This window comes from Dendropsophus ebraccatus, chromosome 4, assembly GCF_027789765.1.
Source record: "Dendropsophus ebraccatus isolate aDenEbr1 chromosome 4, aDenEbr1.pat, whole genome shotgun sequence".
NCBI classification, from domain to species: Eukaryota; Metazoa; Chordata; class Amphibia; order Anura; family Hylidae; genus Dendropsophus; species Dendropsophus ebraccatus.
Genome location: NC_091457.1, coordinates 27,947,652 through 27,974,694, shown reverse-complemented (window position 1 = coordinate 27,974,694; position 27,043 = coordinate 27,947,652).

Genomic DNA, 27,043 nt, shown 5'->3' with positions numbered 1-27,043 from the left:
TTGGCGCACCATGATGTCTCAAGGCTCCTTCGGGATGCTTTCACACACTGCTGTAATGCAGTTTTTTTAAGCAAATGTCAGGAGGAAATCGTAAAGAAGATAGAAGGTTACCGATAAGATCCGACATCTTACCGTTTTTTGGTTTTTTTACATATTCACTCTTTGATGTTATTACATGAAATGCAGTGCCGGACTGGACCACCAGAGTACCGGAGAATCCTCCGGTGGTCCCCCAGCTTTAGAACCTGCACAAACACTGACTGACATGTTGTTTCTCTCTGGTTCTTCATTGGTGGGCCCCCAGGACCATTTGTTCTGGTGGGCCTCAGATATCCCAGTCTGACACAGAATAAATTTATATGAAAATAATACGCCAATCCGAAATCTTATCTACTCATCTATAAACAAAGAAAAACATTTTAGTATTTTTGTTGTTGGATAAAACATGGAGCTTATTATCGGTTGTGCTAATGCTTTCCACTACGTCCCACATCAGATAGTAATTTGAGTACACAATCACATATGTCTTTCGGATTTGTGGACTAAATGAAATCAGTTGTACAAATTGATCTCGCTCTAACCAATGATTGCACAAAACACTTAAAGGGCCAGTATGCTGGTAGGACATGGCATACAATTCTAATGGGACCCCCACTGTGCTGAGAATGGGGGGGGGGGCATCAAGCTTCTATTCCTGGTGGAGGATGGGGCCTTCATTATGAATGTGCAAGCATCACCCCAACAGGACCAGGTATTCCCATTCTAGGATGGTAAGGGTCCAAGTAGTCATATCCTTGCTGCACACATATTTAAAGTGTCCCTGTGATTTTGTGGTATGCCCCCGGATGATGGTGTAGCGGTGGGAGTGCTAGATGGAAGTGTGACGCCACTACTGTGATGGATGGCCGAGATACAGAAAGGGGAAACATACCAAGGTTGCCGATCAAGTACTGTGTAGTGTGTAAGTGGTAGTGAATAATCAAAGACTTGGCTGATAACGTTGACAGGGTTGCAGCAGGTAACACAGCGAATCTTGAAATGCACTTGATACAGTTCCAATAAATACACGCACATAGAACCACCAGATCTGTAAGATAAGTGCTCAGTAGGATGTAGTGGAGTTGATAAGGTTGTACTGAGTAGTAGAGAGTAGTAGTAATAGAGAGGAGAGTTACGTGAGAGTGTCAACCCAAGTAGTAATGTGCTCTGCCGGGATGTTGGAGTGCATAGAAGAATACTTGTAGAAGAAGAAGAAACAACCTGTGCCTGTGTTTTGACCTTCTCCTATAGTCTTCACCCCACCTGATGCCCACTAGCGTTGGCCGAACCGTACCAATGGGTGACACAGGCCTCAGACCCTGTTACCTGGGATGAGCGGAATGATTAGGATTTCCCAAGTACACTCGCGATGCAAGATGGAGTTCATCGCCTGTACGTAACTTTGCTCCACCCGGATCAGTTCCTAGCTCTTTGGCTCTCTTGTGGATACTGTCCTGCACTGTAGTTACTCCTAGTCCTCGGCATGGGTTGAGGTTATCTGTTGGCTAGTCCTCTCTTGAAGGGTTTAACAGTGCATCACACAGCTTGTTTGATGCTTCAAGAAAGAGGTTTGTAAGCGGACTCTGTCCAGTGTCCTACCCATGCGGGGTACTGACTAAGACTTGCGACTGTAGAGGGGACCTGGCAGAGGGCCAGGGCCCAGGTAGAACCACGGTGGAGAGCTATCTCAGCTACGTCCTTTCTCCACCAAAGCTCAGCTAAGACTCCTTCTTCACCCAAGAGACTAACTTCCTAACCAGCGAGTTAGGTGCGCTGTGGTTGGGTGGAAAAAGTGCAACAGAAGAGGAGAAAGAAGAGAGGCGATAGATCCTACTGGCTAACAGAATCTGGTACATACACATACAAAAAACCCTTGAGATACTTCAACTTCCATACTTTAGTTACACAATACATCGACAACTAGTGGTAATCTTTAGTTATACTGTAGCTGTAATAAGACCACACAAAGACCTACACCCGTAGTGGGACACCACAATTTCACAATTTGAAAAAACGTTTTCAGGTCAAAGTTTGGATCGAGTGGGGTCTGGATGTTCAGACCCCCACTGATCAATAAAATGGCTGTGTGCTTTGCTCTGTAGCTCTCTGCAATTCACAGCCAGTTGCAGGAGATGCTTCCGCTGTGTGTTGTTTCTTCCCGGCTGTGTTCCTGCTCCTGTTCTGCTTTTGCTGACGTTCCGCTCCCATCCTCAGTTATGTGATTGGATGAGCAGGAAGCAGGACATCAGCGAAAGATGAAAGGATGGGAACACAGCCGGGAGCAGAAGATTACACAGCACAATCAGTGGTCAAAATGAGGGGCTCTGGCTTGTTTCTAGCTTAAAATTGTAAAGAGTTGTAACTTCTATTTAAGAATCTCAAGTCTTCCAGTACTTATTAGCTGCTGTATGTCATGCAGGAAGTGGTGTATTCTTCCCAGTCTGACACTAAGTTCTCTGCTGACATCTCTGTGTCAGGATCTGTCCAGAGCAGGAGAGGGGATTTGTTGCTGCTCTGGACAGTTACTGTAATGGACAGAGGTGGCAGCAAAGAGCTCTGTGTCAGACTAGAAAGAATACACCACTTCCTTCGGGACATACAGCAACTGATAAGTACTGGAAGACTTGAGATTTCTAATAAAAGTGAATTAAAAATCAGTATAAATTTCTGACACTAGTTGATTTGAAAGAAAAAAAATCTCCAGAGTATTCAGTGTGGGGAAAGCAGGTCTATAGCTAGTCTGGAGCGGTATATAGGAAGCATATGGCTGCACTCTGTATTTGTGTTCTTAAGCTTCACTGTATAAAGTGGCCAAATAGGTTGCATATATAAGATGCATGTGGCTGCACTTTAGATAATATGTACAGTATGTGGCTGATGATTATGGTGAGCAGATGACTGTACACTGTATATAGGGGAAATGTGGTTGCACTGTAAATGAGATATATGTGGCTGCGCTGTATATAGGAGTTAATATGCTAACCTGTATATATTGGTGACAGTCAGGGCAGCTTCTGCCATCTGCCAAGAGCTCCCACCCAGTATGCGCAGCCACATTCCTCCTATACACGTGCAGCCACATACCCCCTATATACAGTGCAGCTACATTCCCCCTTTATGCAGTGCAGCCACATTTCTCCTATATGCAGAAATGATTCCTGGCACACGCTGTAGATGCATTGGTATAACAAGTGCTCCTAGTATGTGCAGCTACGTTCCTCTTATATACAGTGCAGCCACATTTCTCTTATAGACAGTGCAGCTACATACCCCCTATATGCAGTGCAGCCACATACCTCCTATATACAATGCAGCCACACACACCCTATATGCAGTTCAGCTACATACCTCCTATATACAGTGCAGCCACATACCTCCTATATACAGTGCAGCCACATACCCCCTATATGCAGTGCAGCAACATTTCTCCTATATACAGTGCAGCCACATACCTCTTTTATACAGTGCAGCCACACAAACCCTATGTGCAGTGCAGGCGCATACTCCCTATATGCAGTGCAGCCACATACCTCCTATATACAGTGCAGTCACACACACCCTATGTGCAGTGCAGGCACATACCCCCTATATACAGTGCAGCCACATTCCTCCTATATGCAGTGCAGCCACATACCTCCTATATACAGTGCAGCTACATACCCCCTATATACAGTGAAGCAACATTTCTCCTATATACAGTGCAGCCACATACCTCTTTTATACAGTGCAGCAACACAAACCCTATGTGCAGTGCAGGCGCATACCCCCTATATGGAGTGCAGCCACATACCCCCTATATGCAGTGCAGCCACATACCTCCTATGTACAGTGCAGTCACACACACCCTATGTGCAGTGCAGGCGCATACCCCCTATATGGAGTGCAGCCACATACCCCCTATATGCAGTGCAGCCACATACCTCCTATATACAGTGCAGTCACACACCCTATGTGCAGTGCAGGCACATACCCCCTATATGCAGTGCAGCCACATTCCTCCTATATGCAGAAATCATTACTGGCACTTACTGTAGATGCAGTGGTGTAACTTTTATTCCATCAAGCAAAGTGTTTCTAAGAGGAATGTGGATGCACATAGTGTGTGCACTTGTGGTTGACCCTTTATATACATTTGCTTTATAAACAATGCTTTATCTTCCATTTTGCCATCGCCTGTTTTCCATAATGACCTTTTTAACCCATGTAATATACAGCTCTAATATCATATCAGAGGCTACATCTAGGTTGACTCACACTTTTCTGAACTAACATAGACAAAAACTTGATTTGCTGACAAAAAATCTGGGAATAATCCCCTGTCTCGGCTCTACTACCAGTCCTAGTAATACTGAAGTATGTGTAATAAATTATAACAATAATAGTAGAGGTGAAATATTTCTATACCAGGGTAAGGCCGTAGCACAGTATGTGGGACAAGTTCAGGATCGTGTTACTTTGACTCCCCTTATCCTTCCTGTCTGGCGTGTTCTCTTCTCTCCTCTGCCTTCTGTTCTTTACTGTAAAGATCTTTAGATTACTTTTTATTTTTCCTTCGGGTTATTACTTGTCTTTTTTTCTTTTTTGTTCCAAATTAATTTTCCTAACAGCTCGGCTTCTCGCTCTCCCACTATCAGTCTTGATGAAGAAGAAAAGATATATCCGTTGCGATCATTGTTAGGTCAATCAGTCACTGGCAGCCTGGGGAGCAGTGTAATTCAACTCAGATCTCAGTAAACAGCTGCCAAAAAAATATAAAGAAACGGAGAAGAAAAAGAAAGAAAAAATGATCCCTCCACACTTTGCTCACACATCTGGAGGAAAGATTGCAGGGAGGAGGAGGAGGAGGAGAAGAAGAAGGAAAGAGAGCGAAGCAATGGAGAGATTGGGGGAAAGAAGCAGATGGGGTGAAGCAAATGTTACAGAGGGGTAACAAAGTGCATGCAATAAGCCGATGCTGTTGCATGTAGTTGCGTCAGATACGGAATGGTGGGCAGAGGCTTGTCCAAGGAAATTGGGTCCATAAGATTGCAAGGACCTGGCCTATATAGTTTGTGCTGGCTACAGCTCTGCATATTTTACAGGCTTTCCTCCTGTCCTGGCAACCCAGCCCTTCTCTCTCCACATGCCGCTGCAAAGTACAACCACAGAAGATAAGTTGGTTGCTACAATGGAGGATGCCAAGAGCGAAAGAATAATATATGGTTACTGTACAGTTGTTAAAAATGTCAAGTAATAACTATAAAATTGCAGCAGATAAAGGAAAATATGGTTAAAATGTAGATCTAGAAGGACTGTAATTTTTATAGCAGGCATGTGGGAGTAATGTACACCTTGTCACAACATGCATGTCTTAGGTCTTAAATGATTTATTAATATATTGCTATATCTGTTTCCCTTTTCTTATGCATAGCTCCAAAACAACAGCATAGACATAGAGGTAAAATTATTGCTGTCTGCAGTCAGACGTAATATAAAAACAAACGACATATAGTACACTGTTATCCATTAGTCCAATGTATAAATTCTATGCATTATTATGGGAACTGTTCCTTTAAAAACAACAAAACTTTTGACATGTGGTAGAGTCATAATCCGGGTAACAGGTACTTTAAAGGGGTAGTCCGGCGGGGGGGCACTTTTTTGGTGGGACCGGGGAGGGGGTGGCTGAGGAAAAAGACATCGACTCACCTCCCCGGTTCCAGGGGCGGGTCCCGCATCGCGGCGCTCCGGTCCACGGCCGCTTCCTGGTGTCTGACGCCGCCGGAGATGCTACATCTCAGGTCCGCTCAGCCACTTAGTGAAGTAGGCGGGATCTGTGTAAAGTCCGCTCAGATCCCACCTCCTTCACTGAATGGCTGAGCGGACCTGAGACGTAGCGTCTCGGGCGGCATCAGACACCAGGAAGCGGCCGGAAACCGGGGACCGGAGCGCCACGATGCGGGACCCGCCGCTGGAACCGGGGAGGTGAGTGGACTTTTTTTCCTCAGCCACCCCCTCCCCGGTCCCATCAAAAAAGTGCCCTCCCCGCCGGAGTACCCCTTTAAAGCTCCTAAGCTCCCTCAACTAGTAGCTGCAAGGAAGTAGGATTTTTAAAGGCTATTGGAGATAAACTTGACTTGACTATTGACTACTTGACTATTTATGTAGAGTACTTGTGAGTTTAACAATTCAATAGTGTTAGGGCCATAGAAGACAACCCAATCCTGTGTAGATGAGTGGCAATTAGTGATGAGCGAATAGTATTCGATCGAATAGTACGCTATTCACACTATTTGATTGCCTACGAATATTCGAATGATAACGCAGTAAAAATTTGATTCGCCCTCCCACATGCCCTGTCATTTTTTTTCCAGCAAATAAACATGCAGGGGAGAGGGACAGGCACTAGGAATAGGCAGGACTTAAAAAAAACCCTCTAACTGTGATTGGCTGGCTAAACTATGTCAGCTCCTGAGTATACAAACAGGGGATTTCAGATTCGTGTCACTTGCTGGTTGGAGCTACAAAGGGAGAGACTGTATACCAGGGAGAGTTAGCTTTTAGGTAAACTTAGGTAGGAAGGGACCCCCAAAAGCACTTGTTAGGGCTAAAAGTAAAAAAACAACAACATATATTTGAAAGCTGTTGTGAGACAGGCAGTGTGTTCAGGCTGTATACTGTGATTGTGGGATAATACCGGTTATCTTGCTACTACTGATTTGCGCAGTTTGCGGCCTGTAAAGAAGTTGAACGGCTCTTTCATTTTATTATTGTAAAAAACAATTATATATCCAGTATATGGCTGTATACTGTGATTGCGGGATAATAGTTGTTATCTTTCTACTACAGATTTGTAGTTATTGTTAATTTTCATTATTATGTATTTTACACTGCACCTGATATGTACGCAAGTGCGTACCGCTAGACCGGGATGGACGCTTCTACTTTACGTTCGTAATTTGTTAGTGAATGTTCGGCAAACACGAACATTGTTTTGTTTGTTCGTGTTTGGGATCCGAACCAAAAATTGGGATGTTTGCTCATCACTAGTGTTAGATGCCCCCTGGCAGGCTTCCCCTGCTGTCCCACATGCATTTCAGAGGTGTTGGCATCATTTCCTGAGGTTTCATTGTGCACTTGGTGACCTCCTGGTGGTCGAATATTGATTTCCAGGTCCTAAGTATTTTTCTCCTATAGACTATAATGGGATTCAATATTCGTTTGAATATACAAATATTGGGAGCTATTCCATTTGAGTTTCGAATTATCGAATATTTCACTATTCGCTCATCTCTAGTGGCAATCTCTATGATTGGTGCCGTTTACAAAGCTTTCACAAGGCATGACTAGTCATGCACATCCTATTACACAGGGAGGTATGTGACCGATCAACAGACAAATGAGCATTTACTCTTTCCTCAGCTGATCACTAACTCTATTACACAGGGCAATATTGGCCGAACAGGTAATAGTGCTCTTAAAGGGAATCTGTCATCACCTTCACAGTTTCTGAGCCATGAGTCTTTAGGGCAGTCTCTAATGGCATCATTTTTTTTTTTTTTTTTTTTTTTACTTCAGGTGCATTGGAGCATCAAAAAAATATTTTTACAAGTATCCACACCCTTTAGGGATAATAGTGGAAAAGTGATCACATTGTGACAATATATGGTATTTATGTGTAAAAGCAGTACACTGCCCGGTTGACATATCCGGGTGCTCCACCCATACGACTGACTGGCCTACAACACTGGAGAAATGCAGTGAGTAAACAGAGTTTGTTGATACTAAGTAAGAGGAAAAGGGCACAAAGAACAAAAAGCAGGATGTGTACATTTATGTTAGATAAGTTTAAAGGCAGCTTCAGGAATTCTTAAAGGACTTCTATGTTAGCTGGTTGCAGAACATCATTCACATTGAGCCTCAACACATTTACAACCGGGGAACTCCATACAGGTAGCCAGTGACACACTGTAAAGTTTATTCACTCTGGTGTCAACCTGGCTACTCGTCCTTGGTAAGTGGGGTCAGGCAGGCGGTGTATGACAGCAAATAAACTTTAGGCTATGTTCACACTAGGTAAGAGACCGGCCGTTCCGTGACCCTGGCCGGGTCACGGAACGGCCGGTCTCTGGCCGGATGATCTCTTAAGTACCGGCCGGATGATCTTTCGGCCGCAGAGCTCATCAGCGTGTGCCTGCATCAGAGCTTCCCATAGTACACAGTGAAGCAAGCGGCCGGAGCCGCTCACTTCACTGTGTGAACTGACAGGGCTTTCTGCGGCCGGAATTCACTGAATTACGGCCGTAGAAAACTGACATGTCAGTTATTTGCGCCCCCGTATGGGATCCCGGCCGGAGCGTATACGATGTGTAAACGCTTCGGCCGGGATCCCATTGAAAGTAAGGCATTGTTCCACTGCGCCAAAAGTACGGCCATTGTTGCCATCGGCAACAACGGACGTACTTTTACGTAGTGTGAACATAGCCTTACTCTGGCTGCAATTGGAGATATTGTTACTGCTTTCATGTTAGTGTCATAGTGGTATAGGCTATGTTTACACAGTGTCAAAAATAGAGAAAAGGCGGCTGATTTTGATATTTAAAAAAACGTCTGTTACTGCCATGATTTAACTGACTGCAATGGCAATGCATTGAAGTCAATGGAAAGACGGGCGTCCAATGCACACAATGTATTGAATAATGGACGTTTGTACTGCGGACGTCAAAATAATGAACATGATCACTGTCTTCTGACGTCTTTTGCAAACAGCGGACGTTTTTTATTAGTTGTTCACACAAAGTTTTACTTTTGTCACCGTTCTTTTCTCATTTTTAATATTAAATTCAATGGACTTTTTAATTGAGCCGCATCCAAAGTCCAATTAGTAACCCAAACTAGAATAATGTACCAATAGTAGGGATGAGCGAACTTTTGAAAAGTTCGGTTCGATCCGATTAACTTTCGTGAAGTTCAGATTCGTACGAACCGAACCTAAAACGAACCTTGCTATAACGGCTGAATAATTGCAGCTACAATAGTGGGAATCTGATAGGGTATAGTTTCGTTTAGTTTCAGTTGCTATTACAAAGAATAAAGTGGAAAAAATTAAAGTGCAAAAATAGTGAGCTCCTGCCCACTGTGAAAAAAAGTTGTAAAGTTAAAAAAAGTAAAATGCAAAAATAGGGAGCTCCTGCCCAATGTGGCTCCATTCACCCAGGCTCACAAAATGGAGGACAGCCTGAGAGCGCCGGACCTGACATCGTTGGTTAGACCCCGGGGCAGGTTGGCCTGCAGTCAAACTGGCGGATGGTTGCAAGGTGGTGGAGGCAGAACTGGCCCCCTAAAGCATCGGGGAGGTGACAGTGGCAAGAATGGGCTAACTTCCTGATGGTCTTCTGGAAGGATGTTGACCCAATGGGCAGTAACAGACATGTACTGCCCTTGCCCATAATTAAAGGACCAGACATCAGCACTGGGGTGCACGGTCCTGGACACCAAGAGTCCCAATGAGTCGCCAACATTTTTCTACACATCTGTGCAGTAATGGGACAGCCAATGGGACTTTTTTTTTCTGGGACAGTGATGGGACTTTTTTTGGTCTGTGTTTTTTTTTTTTAAACTTTTTTGGTTGCAGCTAAACGGGGTTCTCCTATTATTTTTTAAAGCTTTATTGTAAAGCTATAAACTGAGATTTTCACTTAATAAAGTAGATAAGCTTGAACACTGAAGTTGCTTTCATGTGTCTTGGTTGATACTCACAGACAGCTGTCACATTATATTTTTGATTAGGCAGCACCCAGGTATATCTGAGGAGACTAATTTAAGGTCTCACCCTAACAGAGGTGACGTCACACATCTTGATATTCACAGAAAACCTTGATACAAGGGATTATAGGAGTAATAATCCCTTGTATCCTGGTCTATTCTGTAATTTTATTTGTTACTGTTATTTTAACTAGATTCGTTACAAACTTTCTCAAAGTTCGGTTCAGCGACGAACCAAACTTTTTTCAAAGTTCGTAACGAATCTGGTTCGTTACGGTTCGGTTCGCTCATCCCTAACCAATATCCGTCATTGCACTAAGGGAAGGCTATACAACTAAATGATGTCTGTTATTTTAGACTTAAAATGACGGACGTCATTTTAAAAAGAGCTGGAAAAACGTTGTGTGAACATAGCCATGTGGTGCTTCTGTGGTGATGGTAACTGTTACATGAACTCCCGGGGCACTAAGTACTAGGACAATGCTTTGCAATAAGGCAAATATTCTGTACAAATTGGTGTTGATGCAGATTGCCATAACCATAATAGTACTGTACCTTTATATCCTTTATATTACAGTGCAGGACAAGTATGGGTTAAGGGTTAGGAGCGAAATCCCTGTGGGCACTATAATGGCCGCTGTTAGTGGTCATCACCAAGCATCAAAAACAATATAAAAAAAACATAAAAGACATAAAAGACCTCAGACAAGAGTACGTCTCAGATACTTATTTCCAGGAATCTTATTTTTTTTTTTAATTGAAGGGGAAATGCTCTGTAACCGCTATACAGATCAAAATCCTAGTCACAGATATAGAGCTCAGAGGCCGCTAGATCTGCCTGGTCTTGTTTGGTAGAGCTAGAGGCAGTCACTCCTGAGGAGGATTACAGGTAGCAGAATAAGGAGCATTGATTCATCTGAGCCTCTTTTCTTCACCCTCCGCTTCATTGTTTATTCCATTGCAATATCGCTTATCAGCTGTCTGAGAATTTCCACCTTTACTGCCCGGAGCACGCATGATATTTATTGCACATCTCACTTGTGGCTGCAGGGGACAGGCTGCACTTTGTGTCATAACAAGTCAGGCATGTACAAGGATCCTTCACTGAGACTGATCCTGCCTGCCTACAAGCACATCTGTATATATTCAATTCACTTATTATATTATATACTTATTACTATTACATTTCCATATTACTGCCCCACCGAAAGTTATAATAGACAGTAAGAGTATGTGCACACTTGCAGATTTTCTGCAATTGGCTTTAAATTATTATTTTTTGTGTGTGCAGAATCACTGTACAGTTTCTGTAACTAATCTTGCAGCAGGTCTACAGCAAAGCCACAGTTATAAATCTGCTGCAGAAAATCAGCTGCAGATCCTGTAGGTGTGAACGCAACATTAGGCTGGGTTCACACACAGTATATTTCAGGCAGTATTTGGTCCTCATGTCAGGTCCTCATAGCAACCAAAACCAGGAGTGGATTGAAAGCACAGAAAGGCTCTGTTCACATAATGTTGAAATTGAGTGGATGGCCACCATTTAATGGCAAATACATACCTCCCAACTTTTGCAAAGAGCAAAGAGGGACATGTGCGCCGCGGTCCCCATAGCGACCCTCCATAGCCACGCCCCCATAGCGACCCTCCATAGCCACGCCCCCATAGCAACCCTCCATAGCCACTCCCCTACAGTCACCACATGCTGCTGACTGAATAGTGCCCTATATAGTATCCAATCCCCCCAAAAATGCCCTATATAGTATCCAATCCCCCATTATAGTGCCCCACAAAGTATCCAATGCCCCCATATATGCCCCACATAGTATCCAATGCCCCCATATATGCCCCACATAGTATCCAATCCCCCACATAGTGCCCCACATAGTGTCCAATCCCCCACATAGTGCCCCACATAGAATCCAATCCCCCACATAGTGCCCCACATAGTATCCAATGCCCCCATATAGTGCCCCACATAGTAGCCAATGCCCCCATATAGTGCCCCACATAGTAGCCAATCCCCATATAGTACCCCACATAGTAGCCAATCCCCCCATATAGTGCCCCACATAGTAGCCAATCCCCCCATATAGTGCCCACATAGTAGCCAATCCCCACACAGTGCCCCACATAGTAGCCAATCCCCCCATATAGTGCCCCACATAGTATCCAATCCCCCATATAGTGCCCCACATAGTAGCCAATCCCCATATAGTGCCCCACATAGTAGCCAATCCCCATATAGTGCCCCACATAGTAGCCAATCCCTCCATATAGTGCCCCACATAGTAGCCAATCCCCCATAGAGTGCCCACATAGTAGCCAATCCCCATATATGCCCCACATAGTAGCCAATGCCCCCATATAGTGCCCCACATAGTAGCCAAACCCCCATAGAGTGCCCACATAGTAGCCAATCCCCATATATGCCCCACATAGTAGCCAATGCCCCCATATATGCCCCACATAGTAGCCAATCCCCCATATATGCTCCATAGTAGCCAATGCCCCATATAGTGCCCCACATAGTAGCCAATCCCCCATATAGTGCCCCAAATAGTAGCCAATGCCCCCAAATATGCCCCACATAGTAGCCAATAACCCATATAGTGCCCCACATATTATCCAATCCCCCCATATAGTAGCCAATGCCCCCATATAGCGCCCCACAGAGTAGCCAATACCCCCCATTAGTGTGGCCCCAGCGGAAAAAACAATAAACCAGTAACTCACCTGTCCGCCGGTCCCAGCAGCTCCTCTCCCGGCAGAGCGCGCACTCCCGTCATCCTCCGGGGGCGGGCAGCGGGGTATACAGACACTGACTGTGCCGGAAGTGACCTGCAGCCTCTATATGAATTACTTCCGGTACAGTCAGTGACTCTGTACTCCGCTGCCCGCCCCGGAGGATGACGGGAGTGCGCGCTCTGCCGGGAGAGGAGCTGCCGGGACCGGAGGACAGGTGAGTTACTGGTTTATTGTTTTTTTCGCTGGGGCCACATATATTGCGGGACACGGGGGGCCGTTCCGGGACCGCGGGACAGCACCCCGAAAACGGGACTGTCCCGCGAAATCCGGGACGGTTGGGAGGTATGCAAATATTTGCTGTTATCTTAAAACAACGGCTGTTGTATCGAAATAATGGCAGTTATTTAACGTTATATGGCGGCCATCCACCCAATTACAACATTATGCGAACAGAGCCTTTCTGTGTTTTTAATCCACTCCTGGTTTTGGTTGCTATGAGGACCTGACATGAGGACCAAATACTGCCTGAAATATACTGTGTGTGAACCCAGCCTTATGGTGCGTTCACACCTACAGGATCTGCAGCTGATTTTCTGCAGCAGATTTCATTTAAATAACTGAACACAGCATCAAATCTGCTGCAGATCCTGTAGGTGTGAACGCACCCTAAGGGCCTATTACATGGGCTGATTATAAACCAAACACTCAGCCCATGGCTTAAAAATCATCGTCCGTCAGCCACACATCTCCCTGTGTAATAGGTGATGTGCAGCTGACAGTTTGTGCAGTTCTGGCTGGACGATTTCTGAGCCATCAACAAGATAGGCCCTTAGTCTTTAAGGTACATTCGTACTTTAGCATTTGCTTCAGATTTTCCGCAACTGGTCAGCAGATCTACAAGTGGTTTTACATACATTGATTTATTTTGGTGCAGAATCATGTTAAATGATTTTCTTTTTTGACTGCTGATTAGCCCCACTGTTCTGCCCTATCATAAGCCATTGTTAGGATCCAGACCCAGAAAGAAGACTGCTAAAGGTAAAGGTTGCTTTTGTAGTGATATCTAGGCAACGATACACCCTCTGGTATACTGGAATGCCCCTTGTAGTCTCCACAGTGATACAATAAACTTTATTGTTCCACACTTTGTGACTTAAGAAATACAATTATCCGGTACTCAGACATTTCGGTACATGTGATTATAATTTTTATATATGCTTTGGAGCGGAGTCAGAGAGTCGGAGGATCCAACTGGCGCATGGTTTAATCCAGCCAGGATTTACATAGAGCTCAGTTCAGAGAAAACCTTCCTTACTGTTATTTGTGTAATTTCCATTTAAAGCAAAGTGATACAGATCTCTGAAATATAGAACTCATTCAGGCATTGTCAGTTTAGGGAACCTTGGGGTTCACCAGAGGGGAGGAAACATACAAAAGAATATTCATAGGAGATTTAGTGAAATTGGTGCAAAGACCCATCCCGATCATGTCAAAGTCTCACACAGAATGTTACGGGTGTATTCACATACTGTATGAGGCAAAATCCGCCATGCAACTAAAATGTGTTGAGAGAAGAAGAGATTAGAGGGCCCTGAAGAGTCATGTGCATGCAATGTTGTCTTTATACATTGTGGTTGTATCATATTTTCAGATGTATAATAGGGTCTGTATTATGGCTGCAATGGCCCAAATCCCCAAAGTTAAAGTCAGATTCTATGGGGATCTATTTTTGTTTTATCAGAGTCGCAGGGGTCTTAGGTGTTATAGCCATATCAAAATAATTCCCGTAATAAATAGATTTTCCACTGTTTCATATTATAAACTGAAAAGGACAACGCCGCTATTACAAAAAACAAACAAACAAAAAAGCTCCAGTCAGTGTCTTCGGATCTCCCTCAATTCGGGTTCCAGTGAAGTAAATGGGAGAGAAAAGGCTGCATGGGCCTATGGAGTGAGGTTAAAGAGGGTTTACAATTAGAATATCCTTATAAGTGGCCCTCTGCAGGTATAAGACATCTTGGTATAACTTTCTGTTTTCCAGTTAATAAAATTCAACACAATACAAACAGTCATAAAAAAAATTCCCTAAATTTCCAGCTTCTTGGCTAGGTCGCATTGCAATAGTCAAAATGATGAAATTACCCAAGATTATCTGTTTTTCAAAAGGGAGTGGATGGGTCGGCCGGGGTGCAGCTTCGGGCCGAGGTGAGCTTCCGGCACAGACAGCCTGTGTCACACAGGCCGAAAGCTCACAGCAGCAGCCTCATGGTGCCCGAACTTCTCTCCTGCTTGGCAGCGGCATGATGATGTCACATGTGCGCCACAGGCTGTCTGTGCCGGAAGCTCACCCTGGCCCTGCATTAGGGGGGACCTGTCCAGCCTGCCTCTGCCTCCCAGCTGTTTCCCCTGCCCAACCCTGGCTGTTCCCCCTGTCCCCTGTCTCATCTATTTACCCCTTAGCTGCTTCCCCTGCCCTCCGACCGCTCCCTTCCCCCCCCCCTGCCCCCCGACCACTCCCCCTGCCTGTCACCTTAGCTCCCCCACCATCCTCTCCCCCTGCCAGCCCATCTTCTCCCCCTGCCTTCCCAGCTTCTCCCCCGGCCCCTGCCAGCCATAACTGCTCCCCCTGCCACCCTTAGCTGCTCCCCTCCCCCTGCCACCCCTAGCTGCTCCCCCTCCCCCTGCCACCCCTAGCTGCTCCCCCTCCCCTGTCACCCCAGCTGCTCCTCCCTGCCACCCCCAGCTGCCTCCCTTCCCCAGTCACCCCCAGCTGCCCCTCTGCAGATGAGTTGTGGTTGGAGAAGTCTTTATGATGGCTGCACCAGATGGAGGAGAAAGCAAAAAGTCAACGACAGCAATTGGGGAAGACGTCACCCGTGAGTCATTAGTAACTGCACTGTAATCGCATCTATAGTGTGCAGAGCCTGTGTACCATTGGTGTCTAAATGGGTCAGTGTATTGTTTGCAGTAGTGTACTGACACAGCCCCTCGGTCATTGCAGTACACTACATCAAACTTTTAAACTAGAACCCAACTACAACAGCTGCAGGCACTACAACTCCCAGCATATCCTGAGGGCTGCAGGCTGTCAGTAAATGCTGGGAGTTGTAGTGCCTGCAGCTGTTGAATTTGGGTTCTAGGTGCATTATACACTGGATGCTTTGTGGCATATAAGAATGTATAGATCTGTGGGGGCTCAGTGTAGGGAAGTGACCCCAGAACATCACTAATAGGGGATAGAATAAAAACATCTACCCCTATTAGTGCTGTTCTGGGGTCACTTCTATATACTGATCCCCCACAGATCTATACATTCTTATATGCCACAAAGCATCCAGTGTATAATGCACCTAGGACCCAACTACAACAGCGGCAGGCACTACAACTCCCAGCATGTACTGACAGTCTGTAGCCCTCAGGATATGCTGGGAGTTGAAGTACAGTAGTACAATCCTCTGATAACTGCCGCTGTAGACTCATGTATTGCTGGACATTCAGGGCTGATGGTTGTCACCCACAGATTGCAGCCAACAGGAGACTCTGCACTCAGTGATTTATTATAGGGTTGTCCTCTCAGAGACTACAACTCCCAGCATACCCTGAGAGCTTTATAAATGCAGGGTGTTCTGAGAGTTTTAGTTTGATTGAAAATGTTATTTAGAAGGGATTTGTCACAGATACAGATGAATCCAGGAAAGGAGCAGGTCAGCATGTCGTATCTCACTGGTTCTATATTGGTGGGCCCGAAGGATCATTTCCTTTGGTGGGCCCCAGGTACCCTAGTCCGACATTGGACAGAAGCGGTCCCCGAAGTAAGACGTCCCCTCCTTCCTTCCTCCATCACGTCTGTTTGATGAGAATAGTGGGCATCAAGCAGAGCGGCCCCTCAGTACTCAGCATTACTGACAGCCACTCAGTAGTACTGAGTGCCGGGGTGCTGGCCTGCCAGCGGTGCCAGGGTGTACACCATGCATGCAACCTGCCAGTGCTGAGGGGGGGGGGGGGTCGCTGGGGTGTGTGTGTGTGGGGGGGGTCCTTAGCATGCAAAGTGCCTAGAGCAGCGTGAACTCTAAATACAGGCCTGATTGCAGCTATGCTGGAACAATGTAGGTTCTGGTGGATATAGGATCTTACTAAACAGTGGATCCAGATGGAACTTGAACTGCTAGGTAGATATTTCACTTTGGCTTCCCAATTATGTTTTACCACCAGAATCCATAAAATCATATTCTACTATAGAGAATGGTCTCAAAATTTGGAAAAGATTAGTGGGTGTACAACTTATCCAAGAACAAGTTGGTAATGGTAAACAATATACTAAAGGTCTTTCCCAGTGCTACAGGGGACTCTCTAGTGAAACTAATCCACACCACCTAACCTTTGTTAATAGCTGGAAAATAGAATTAGGCTTTCATTTTACAGCTTTGCAATGGAAATTAGCCTTTAATATTACCAAAAGGGTGTCTAACTGTAATTATTTGGAAGCATCCAGAAACATACTTTATAGATGGTATATAACCCCAGAGAAGATTCCGAAAATGTATCCGTTCCACCCAAATATATGATGGAGATGTGGGATAGAGGAGGGATCCATAATGCACATCTGGTGGAGTCGTAAGGAACTCATGCCTTTTTGGAATGCGGTTTACAGTCTATTAATAGAGTTATTGGGTAGACCTATGGACTGGTCTCCAGATATGGGTTTACTATCATTAGATTTAGAATCCTTTTTATGGGAGGATAAAACATGAATAGTTTATATATTAACAGTGCCAAAAAGGTTATTAGCAAGAAACTGAAAAAGTACAAACATACCCACTAAGTGTTCTCAATTAAATAATATTATGGAACAAATAATTTCAAATAGGTAAGGCCGAACAGGCCGAATATGGGAGACATGGGATGCATATTATGAGAGAAACAACAATATAGTGACATCATCCTATAGACAAAAATAGGTGTTTGTTTTTTTATAATTTGATGAAGAAGAAGGGGGGGGGGGAGGCTTAACTGTTCTATGTTTTGTATATTTAAAGGGGCATCCCCCCCCAAAAGTTTTTGCATTAACCCTTTGAGGACCAGGCCCAAAATGACCCAGTGGACCGCGCAAATTTTGATCTTAGTGTTTCCGTTTTTCCCTCCTCCCCTTCTAAGAGCTCTAGCACTTTCAGTTTTCTATCTACAAGCCATGTAAGTGCTTGTTTTTTACAGGAATAGTTGTACTTTGTAATGGCGTCATTCATTTTACCATAACATGTATGATGGAATTCCAAATATATTATTTATGAAGATATAAATAGGTGAAATTGTAAAAAAGAATGCAATATGGTAACGTTTGGGGGGCTCCTGTGTCTACGTAATGCACTATATGGTAACAGCGACATGATACTATTATTCTATAGGTCAGCCCGAACACAACCACATGCAGGTTTACGCAGATTCTCTAATGTTATATATTTTTTTTAAATGAAATCCTTTTTTTTGGCAATTAATTATAAATAAAATGGGCCTATTGTGACGCTTATAACGGTTTTATTTTTTCACCTACGGGGCTGTATGGGGTGTCATTTTTTCCGCCATGATCTCTAGTTTTTATTAATACCATATTTGTGAAGATCGGACGTTTTGATCACTTTTTATTAATTTTTTTTAATATATAATGTAACATAAAATCGGTAATCCGCGCACTTTTTCCCTCTTTTCGTGTACGCCGTTTACCGTTCGCAATGACGCTTGTTATATTTTAATAGATCGGACAATTACGCACGCTACGGTATATTATATGTTTATTTGTTTATTTATTTTTATATGTTTTATTTATATAATGGGAAAGGGGGGTGATTTCAACTTTTATTGGGGGAGGGGTTTTGGGGTAGTGTGTTAGTGTTTTGACCTTTTTTTTTTTACACATTTGAAGTCCCTTTGGGGGACTTGTACATTCATTAGTTTGATTTCTACACTGATCAATGCTATGCCATAGGCATAGCATTGATCAGTGTTATCGGCGATCTGCTCATTGAGCCTGCCTGTGCAGGCTCAGTGTAGCAGATCGCCGATCGGACCGCACGGAGGCAGGTGAGAGACCTCCGGCGGCCCGTTTTACCGATCGGGACCCCCGCAGTCACACTGCGGGGGTCCCGATCGGTAAGTGACAGGGGATTCCCCCTGTCACTTACACTTAAACGCTGCGGTCGCGCCGCGATCGCGGCGTTTAAGGAGTTAATGACACGCGGCAGCGCGATCGCTGCAGCGTGTCATTACCGGTGAGGTCCCGGCTGCTGATTGCAGCCGGCCCCCACCTGCTATGAAGCGCGCTCTGCTCCGGAGCACGCTTCATAGCGGGAGAAACACCCAGGGCGTACAGTTACGCCCTAGGTCGTCTGGGGACAGACTTCCATGGCGTAACTATACGCCCTGGGTCGTCTAGGGGTTAAAGGACAACTCCCGTGCTAATAAAAAAAACAACAAAATCAATCATAGACATAGTTTTCACACTTACCATCCCTCCTGAGTCTGTCTCCGTTTGAATTTCCCGCTGCTTGCAGGCCCCTGAAACTCCAGTTGCTGTATTCATTTCTTCTTTACTTCCTGGTTTAGGCTTTCCCATAATGTACTTTGTCTACTGTGATGTCTGTGCCCAACCACAAACCCCTTCCCTGTAACTGCTGGGGAAAGAGAAGGAGATTTATTCACTGACTCTGTAGAACTGTTAGATGGCTTACAGCTTGCTCAGCCAATCAGAGCTAAGTAAGCTGAGTCATCTGACAAGGGAGGCTGGCCTTACAGGGCCACAGAGCAGCCTAGTGACAACAGTAATCAGATATGAATGAGTTTACTTCATTTCCTGGTGGGGTTATATAACTTTGTAACATGTTTCAGTTACTGGGAAAAAGCTTTTCACAGGAGTTGTCCTTTACTACTTGCCCCCCCATAGCTTTCCATCTTTCCAATATCAATTTATTATGGATTCTGCACAGTTTTGCTGTTATCTAGATGCATTCACCCCCACCAAATGCATACAATAATCAAATCTCATTCCACTCCGACACTGCTCCCTGCTCCTGGCCCCCACCCTCCGCGTCTGGATCACGTGTCCTCCTTCTCTTCAATGGGCCGGGTTAGCGCTTCTAACCCAGTCCACTGAAGTAAGGGAGGACACTGACAGCTGCTGCTGATCACTGGCTCCCTCCCCCAGGTCACCAGCACCGTGTGCCCCCCTCTGCCCCACCGTCATTTATCCATAGGCCCCTGTGCTCACCCGCACCCCCCTGTAGCTCATCTGTGCCCTCAGGCTTATCTGTGCCCCCTGCGGCTCACCTGTAGCACCCCTCGAGGCTCACCCGCGACAACCCCAAAGGCCCCCCTGCAGCTCACCTGTGCCCCCTCACCGTGGCTCACCTGTGGGCCCCCTGACCCAAGCTGACTCAACTCTGCTATGTCACTACTTTAACTCTAATATATCACTACCTCAGCTCTGGTATGTCATTACCTCAACTCTGATATGTCACTGCCTCCACCCCGCTTTGTCACTACCTCAACTCTTCTAAGCTCTTAACGCTTATAACCCAGCCCACTGAAGTGAGGGAGGACACTGACAGCTGCTGCTGATCACTGTCACCAGCACTGTGTGCCCCCCTCTGCCCCTAAGCTCACCTGTGCTCCCCCACATTATTCCCCCCTGCGCTCATCCACAGGCCCCCCGTGCTCACCCGGGCCCTCCCCAGAGGCCCCCCCCGCAGCTCACCTGCGCCCCCCACGGCACCCCCCGGGGCTCACACGCAACACTCCCCAAAGCCCCCCGCAGCTCACCGGCGCCCCCCATGACACCCCCTGAGGCCCTCCCCGCAGCTCACCTGCAGCACCCCTGTACTCAAGCTGACTCAACTCTGCTTTGTCACTACCTTAGCTATGCTATGTCACTACCTCAACTCTGCTATGTCACTACCTCAGCTCTGCTATATCACTGCCTCAACTCTGCTGTGTCACTACTTCAACTCTGCTATGTCCCTACCTCAGCTCTGCTATATCACTACCTCAGCTCTGCTATATCAATGTCTCAACTCTGCTATATCCCTACCTCAACTCTGCTATATCCCTGCCTCAACTCTGCTACGTCACTACCTCAACTCAACTCTGCTATGTCAGTACCTCACCTCAACTCTGCTATATCTTGTGGATATCAGCTCTGCTACATCATGGACCAATCAGCCATAAGCATTGCATGATGGGAGATGTAGTTTTATGGCCGGCGCCATTTTGGATATAAATTGGCTTTAAAAAAAAACTATGGAACGGAAGCAGCTAGAAAGACGGGAGACGGCTCAACATACTCAGGGGGACTTGATCAGTAAGACCAGCTAGGTTTGTGAGCATTTTATTTTTTTTAGCTTCTGGGGGAATACCCCTTTAAATCTCCTACTGTATTTGAAAATTGTCAATAAAAATTCAAGTAATTAAAAAAAAAGAAAGAAAATCTTAGACTTAAATCGGCAATGCCATCACCAATAAATAATGTTAAATCTGCAGGGGAGGTGATATACTACATGTTTCCAATTTACTGCCTTATTTTTTGTTTATTTTTTATTATTATTTTCTATTCTCTATATGAAATATAATGCTATACATTTGGCAACTAGGTGTCTTACTTACTGTAAAACTGCAGTCAAGGTTCCAACACTAAAGCCAAACAAAAAAGAGACCAAATGCAGGAAGTGATGTCAGGTGTCCCTCTTCTCTGCAGAGACTGGCCCAGTGAGGATGAAGGCTGATTGGCCAGCAACTGTACAGGCCTCTATGTACTGCTGCAGCTGATTATCCTAAGTTATCTATGGCAAATGTCATTAGAGTGAAAGGCAGCAGCATGCACAGCACATTGGGTACTAAATGGACTGCTGGAACAGAGATATAAGAATAAATCCTGACAGCACACATATGGCAAGCATTAAATATATTTGCTGGAGATTTTTTATATGTCATTACTAGAGATGAGCGAGTAGTGAAATATTCGACTTTCGAGAATTCGAATAGAATAGGCACCGATATTTGACTATTCGAACGAGTATTCGATCCCATTTTAGTCTATGGGAAAAAAATTAGCGGCACTTGGAAATCAAAATTCAATCACTTGGAGGTCATCAATTCCCCCATGAAACCTCCCTAAACGATGCAAACACCTCCGGAATGACACTGGGACATTAGGGAGAGCATGCCTGGGTGCACCCAACACCCTAAAATCGCAGTATAATGCCACTCTCTGCAGTTGCGTAGGAAAAATATTTGCGAACGCTTTACGAACATTTATGGCAATGTTCACACATTTCGTTCGTATTTCTTGCGCAGTGTTACATACATGATTTCAATGTGCGTCTGCAGATCGTCAATGTTATTCCAACGTATCACGCGTAATACTGTACGAACGTTACTGGAACAATATGTATCACGTGCCTTTTACTGGGCTACTGGAACAATATGTATCATGTGCCTTTTACTGGGCTACTGAAACAGTATATATCAGGTGCCCTTAGTGGGCTACTGGAACAATATGTATAACGTGCCCTTAGTGGTGTTAAACAGGGCCACTATAAGTCACTTGTACACACAGGGTACTGGAATAAATACACCTGCTGATGCTGATGTTATATCATCTATTTCTTAGCACTAAGAAGTGCTTATGATTCAGAGATGACTTTTTCGCTTGATCTTAGCCCTGAAAAGGACTTTTGGGTTCTGTAGTAAGCCTGCCTAACCAAAACGCTACTAAAACCTATCTCTTCCTGCTGCAAGATCTTTCCCTGGCTAGGTTGAAAGCTCATCTGTGGTGGAGAGGCGGGAGCAAAGTATTTAAGATTCAAGGTCATGTGGTTCAGCTATCCAATGAGGGTAGACGCCGTTTTCGCGCTGCATGCGTACTCCCAGGGTTCCTCACCGCCTCCCTGCATGGTCATTGGATTAAAAAAAGCGCCAACTGCGATGGGAGGGCTTTCGAATGTTTCCCGCGTATTCGCCTCACTACTCGATTGAATTAGAATCTTTGGAATACCGGAATATTCGAATACCTACTTGATCGAATCGTATTCGCTCATTTTGAATCATTACTACTGTTGAGTGGAGTTGCCGAACGGTATGGGTTTTGGCAGCGCTCTCCATACCTTAAGGCTATGTTCACACTACGTCAGTTTCCGGCCGTAGCGCGCTCCGTGAATAAGCGGCCGGAGATTTACGTAGTTTGAGTACAATGGAAAGTATACGATCTACGGCTGCACAGTTCACACTACGTACGAACTTACGCCCGGATCGTATGCGTGGCCGTAAAAAATGAACCAGACCATTGTTTCGGGACGGAAATGCTGTAACTTACGCCCGTAGCGTAACATGCGGTCCCGTACAGAGTGGTGATATCTTCATTTTTACACTTTGATTTGCCGATCCAAAAGGTTCTGTGGGGTGTTCGGGGCTAGCTGAAGATATCCTAGTAAAAGACCGCTGTCAGATCGATACGTACGCCGCTCGGGAAGCGTACGTAGCTTACGGGCGTAAGTTCGCGGACCATACGTAGCCGGCCGCAACTTGCGTAAATCCCGGCCGGAGTTTTACACGTATTTGTCCGGCCGCAAAAAATATGCGGCCGGACATATATGTAGTGTGAACATAGCCTAAAGGGGAATTTTACTGAAACATAACTTTTCATATGTTGCTGCCCATGGTGAGACTAACAATTCCTTTCATACTTGTTATTATCTAGTTAGTCTCCTTCCCCCCGTTCTCAGCTGCTGCTTTTTGCTGAAAACACAAAAACTGTGTGCGAGCCTTTCTTTCTGTCTTTTCCTCTTCCCCCCTCCCATCTGAGACAGCTGATGGGAACAATTCCCTGGGTGCCTTTATCAGCAACACTGTAGTTTTTTTGTAATGCTGGGAGGGTTAATCTAAATGAGTTTCTTAGCAAATTGACTTCATATTAACCCCTCCAAGCTTTATAAGGAAGCTACAATGTTGCAGATAAAGCCTGGCAGAGACTTGTTTACATCAGCTGTTTCAGAACAAAGGGGAAGACAGAAAAAAAAGCTCACACACAGTTTTTTGTGTTTTAAACAGAAAGCAGCAGCTGAGAACATATGAAAAGTTGTGTTTGGTGAGAATACCCCTTTAATACTCAGAATTTGACTCCAGGTTGCTTGAGAAATTGCATGCCGCCCTAGGGAGTCCTGGAAAACATGGATACAGCCATAGGCTGTGCATTAACTCCCAGTTTCTGATCTGGTTGGCCCTATAGATTCATATTATGTGGTCGTCCAGGTCATATAAGACAGAGCCAGGAGAGAACACGCTGCACGCGGACCTCTCCGTGCTCATTCTCCTGATTGGTCGCAGTCTTAACACTCGATAGCAACTGCTGACATGTCTGTGATATAAAACAAAAAAAGGTCTAGCACACCAATACCACTGTTTACACTATGCAGGTGCATGCTGCCATGGCTAAAATACAGACAAAACAGAAAAAGTGCAACAGCAAGTGCTAGGACTTACCATACCCCCCCCCCCCCCCCCCCCCAAATATATACGTGAGATAGATTTGAAATGGGAAGACTGTGATAAAATATTTTGTTGTTGAAAAAATTGAGGTTCTTAGCAAACCATTTGATCATAGAGCACTTGCAACCTGCAAGTGCTAGGACTTACTGTGTATATACCCCCTCCCATCGTATACATAATATAGATATTATGGTACAGGATATATATTGTAAGTCCTATGGCAGTGTCCGTCTGCATAGTATGGGCAGTCACTCAGCCGGGGTTGTAACGTTGCAGCTAGCAGAGGACAGGACCCGGGAAAGCGCATTGGAGGCACAAGGACGGGTGGGTTGAGCTCTTTATTATTTTCCTACCCCCACCAGCCGGCCTGCAGTTTTTGTCCTTCCGTTGGACTTCTCCTTTAGGGTATATTCACACAAACGGACTCGCAGCGAGATTCTCGCTGTGAGTCCGGCAGGTCCTGGCAGTTTCCACACACTATATCTGAACGACCGCAGCGAGTATGTAATTCTACCGCCGTTAACCCCTTCTGCTCCCCCGCTGTAAGCATACATTACCTCTCCTTGCTGCACGGGGCCGGCGTCCTGCTCTCCCGTCCGGCCAATCAGTGGCTGCGGCTGGGCAACACACTGATTGGCCGGACAGGAGAGCAGGACGCCGGACCCGTGCAGCGAGGAGAGGTAATGTATGCTTACAGCGGGGGAGCCGGGCGGGAGCAGAAGGGGTTAAGGGCGGTAGAATTACATACTCGCTGCGGTCGTTCAGACCGCAGAGAGTATATAGTGTGTGGGAACTGCCAGGACCTGCCGGACTCGCAGCGAGTCCGTTCGTGTGAATATACCCTTAATGCCTCATGTCAAAAGTTTTTTTTCTGATGACAGGTACTCTTTAACTTCAGAAGTATGAGGCTCAAAGTTTTTTTTTTTGCCTTCTGGAACATTTTTATGCACATTTTTTGTTTGTTGGAACATTTCTTGGCAGTTTTTACACAAACAAAAACAGGAAAATGCATAAAAACACAAAAGGGCACATTTTTGGCAGGACAAATGCCCATACTACATCCTACATAAAAAAAAACATGCACTTGTTAAAGCTTTAATAATTAGGGCTGTAAAAAAAACAAACATTTGAATTGTCAAACATTTTTCTATTCTATTATCTGCCAAAGATTTGAAGCCAAAGCCAGAAACAGACTATAAACAGAGATCAAGGAAAGCCTGAGATTTTTCCTCTTTTCATAATCTTTCTGTGTAAATGAACCCTAAGATCATCCCAGCCGGTATCAGTGGGTTCAGCTGACTTTTATATCATATGAATAAGCAGGTAAATGTGACACTGTCACCCCCTGACTCCCTACCAAGATGGTGGAATCTCTGGACAGATATCAATAAACTTATGCAGAAAACACTGTTGTTGCTTGTGTCTGTTTTTTGTTTTTTTTTGTTTTTTAATTCAAGATGTGAATAGTTGTAAGGAGGCAGGGTCCTTCATTCCCTGGGCACTAGCACTGCTATGCCTCACTCGACTGTATGACCACCCTTTTGCATAATCAGGTGACTGAACACTGTGCATACAGCACCAGGAGGTGTATGGGTGCTAGGCTCCAGGGGTTTAATAAAAGGGGGATTACCTACATTGGGATTGCCTTCATGTGTGTGTTGGGGGACTAAGTACCAGGGAGACCACCTGCATGGGGAATACGACAGGCTAACAACTGGGTGGGGTAGTTATAACAAGTAAATGACTACTTGACAGTAGGTGACAACCTAAAGACCTTTATTTGCCAGTAGTTTCTGGTATAGTCTTGAGGAAAGTGGTCTGCAGGAGATTTTCCATACTTCATGAGAGTAGATGGTCTCTACTGCATAGTGAATGCAAATGAAAACAAATGACGGTAATAACTAACAGACTCAGAAACTCAATATGAATAATGATGTAATAACAAACATCCAGCGCCGTAATTGGCCTCCATAAGCAGCGAGTCATGAAAGATCAAGACAATGCAAACAGGAGAGAGTTTCAGACTTTCCATTCTGCTATAAAGGTTTCCCACAGTATAAAAGGCCATTGTCTGAACATCATCTGGTAAGTGGGATGCTACGCTAAACGTACAAACCAAAATAATAAAACATAATTGTCCACAAATTGTGTGGAATCCGTCATAAAGTAAATGAAAGGGTACCTCACACTTCTACTATACCTTTGGGCAGGGGCGTACGCAAGGACAGGGGTTAAGAGAAATAATGCAGCCACACAAGGATTACATTTTACTACCACATAATGACTGAGGGAAAAAACAGCATGCTGCTACTAAATAATATCACCACATATTACCACTATACTGTTATTAAAATAACAGACTTTATGCAGAGAAATATCATAACGGTTATGAATTCTACACAGGCAGGCCATATAAGTGATTACAGTGCAGTTACATCCAGTGACAAAAGAAATACATTCATTGCTCACTGTCTGCATGTATCAAACCTGTTCACCCCGCTGTAGAATCCAGGTGGAGAAGGAAACTTGAGTCACACTGGTCCTAAGTTTCATATCCGTGTACTATCCCAATACTCTTACTTTCTAAGGATGTTTAGTTGTACTTGGCCGGTGGTGAAGGGTTGATCCAATTTTCATCATACACAGCTTTCACCTTTGGAAACAGTTTGCTGCCATCTAGTGGTAGTGTTAGATTAAGATTTTCAGAACATTACAGAAGTTTCTAGAGAAAGGGAGGAGTTAGTCTAATAAGCTGTTGATAAATAGCAAGTTTTGCTGAAGCTCATTGATGTTGAGTTGGTGTTGAACAGTCACAGAGTTAGTAAGTTAGTATTAACTAACATCCACTTAGCAGCACCTAGAAAGAATTTGAGTAGCCATCTCACCTCAAAATGAAGCATCCACTATTTGAACTTCTATGTGAACTCTGCCAATCTGCGAGGGTAGGAAGGTATAATTACCTAGTATTCTCTCCTGGTACCTA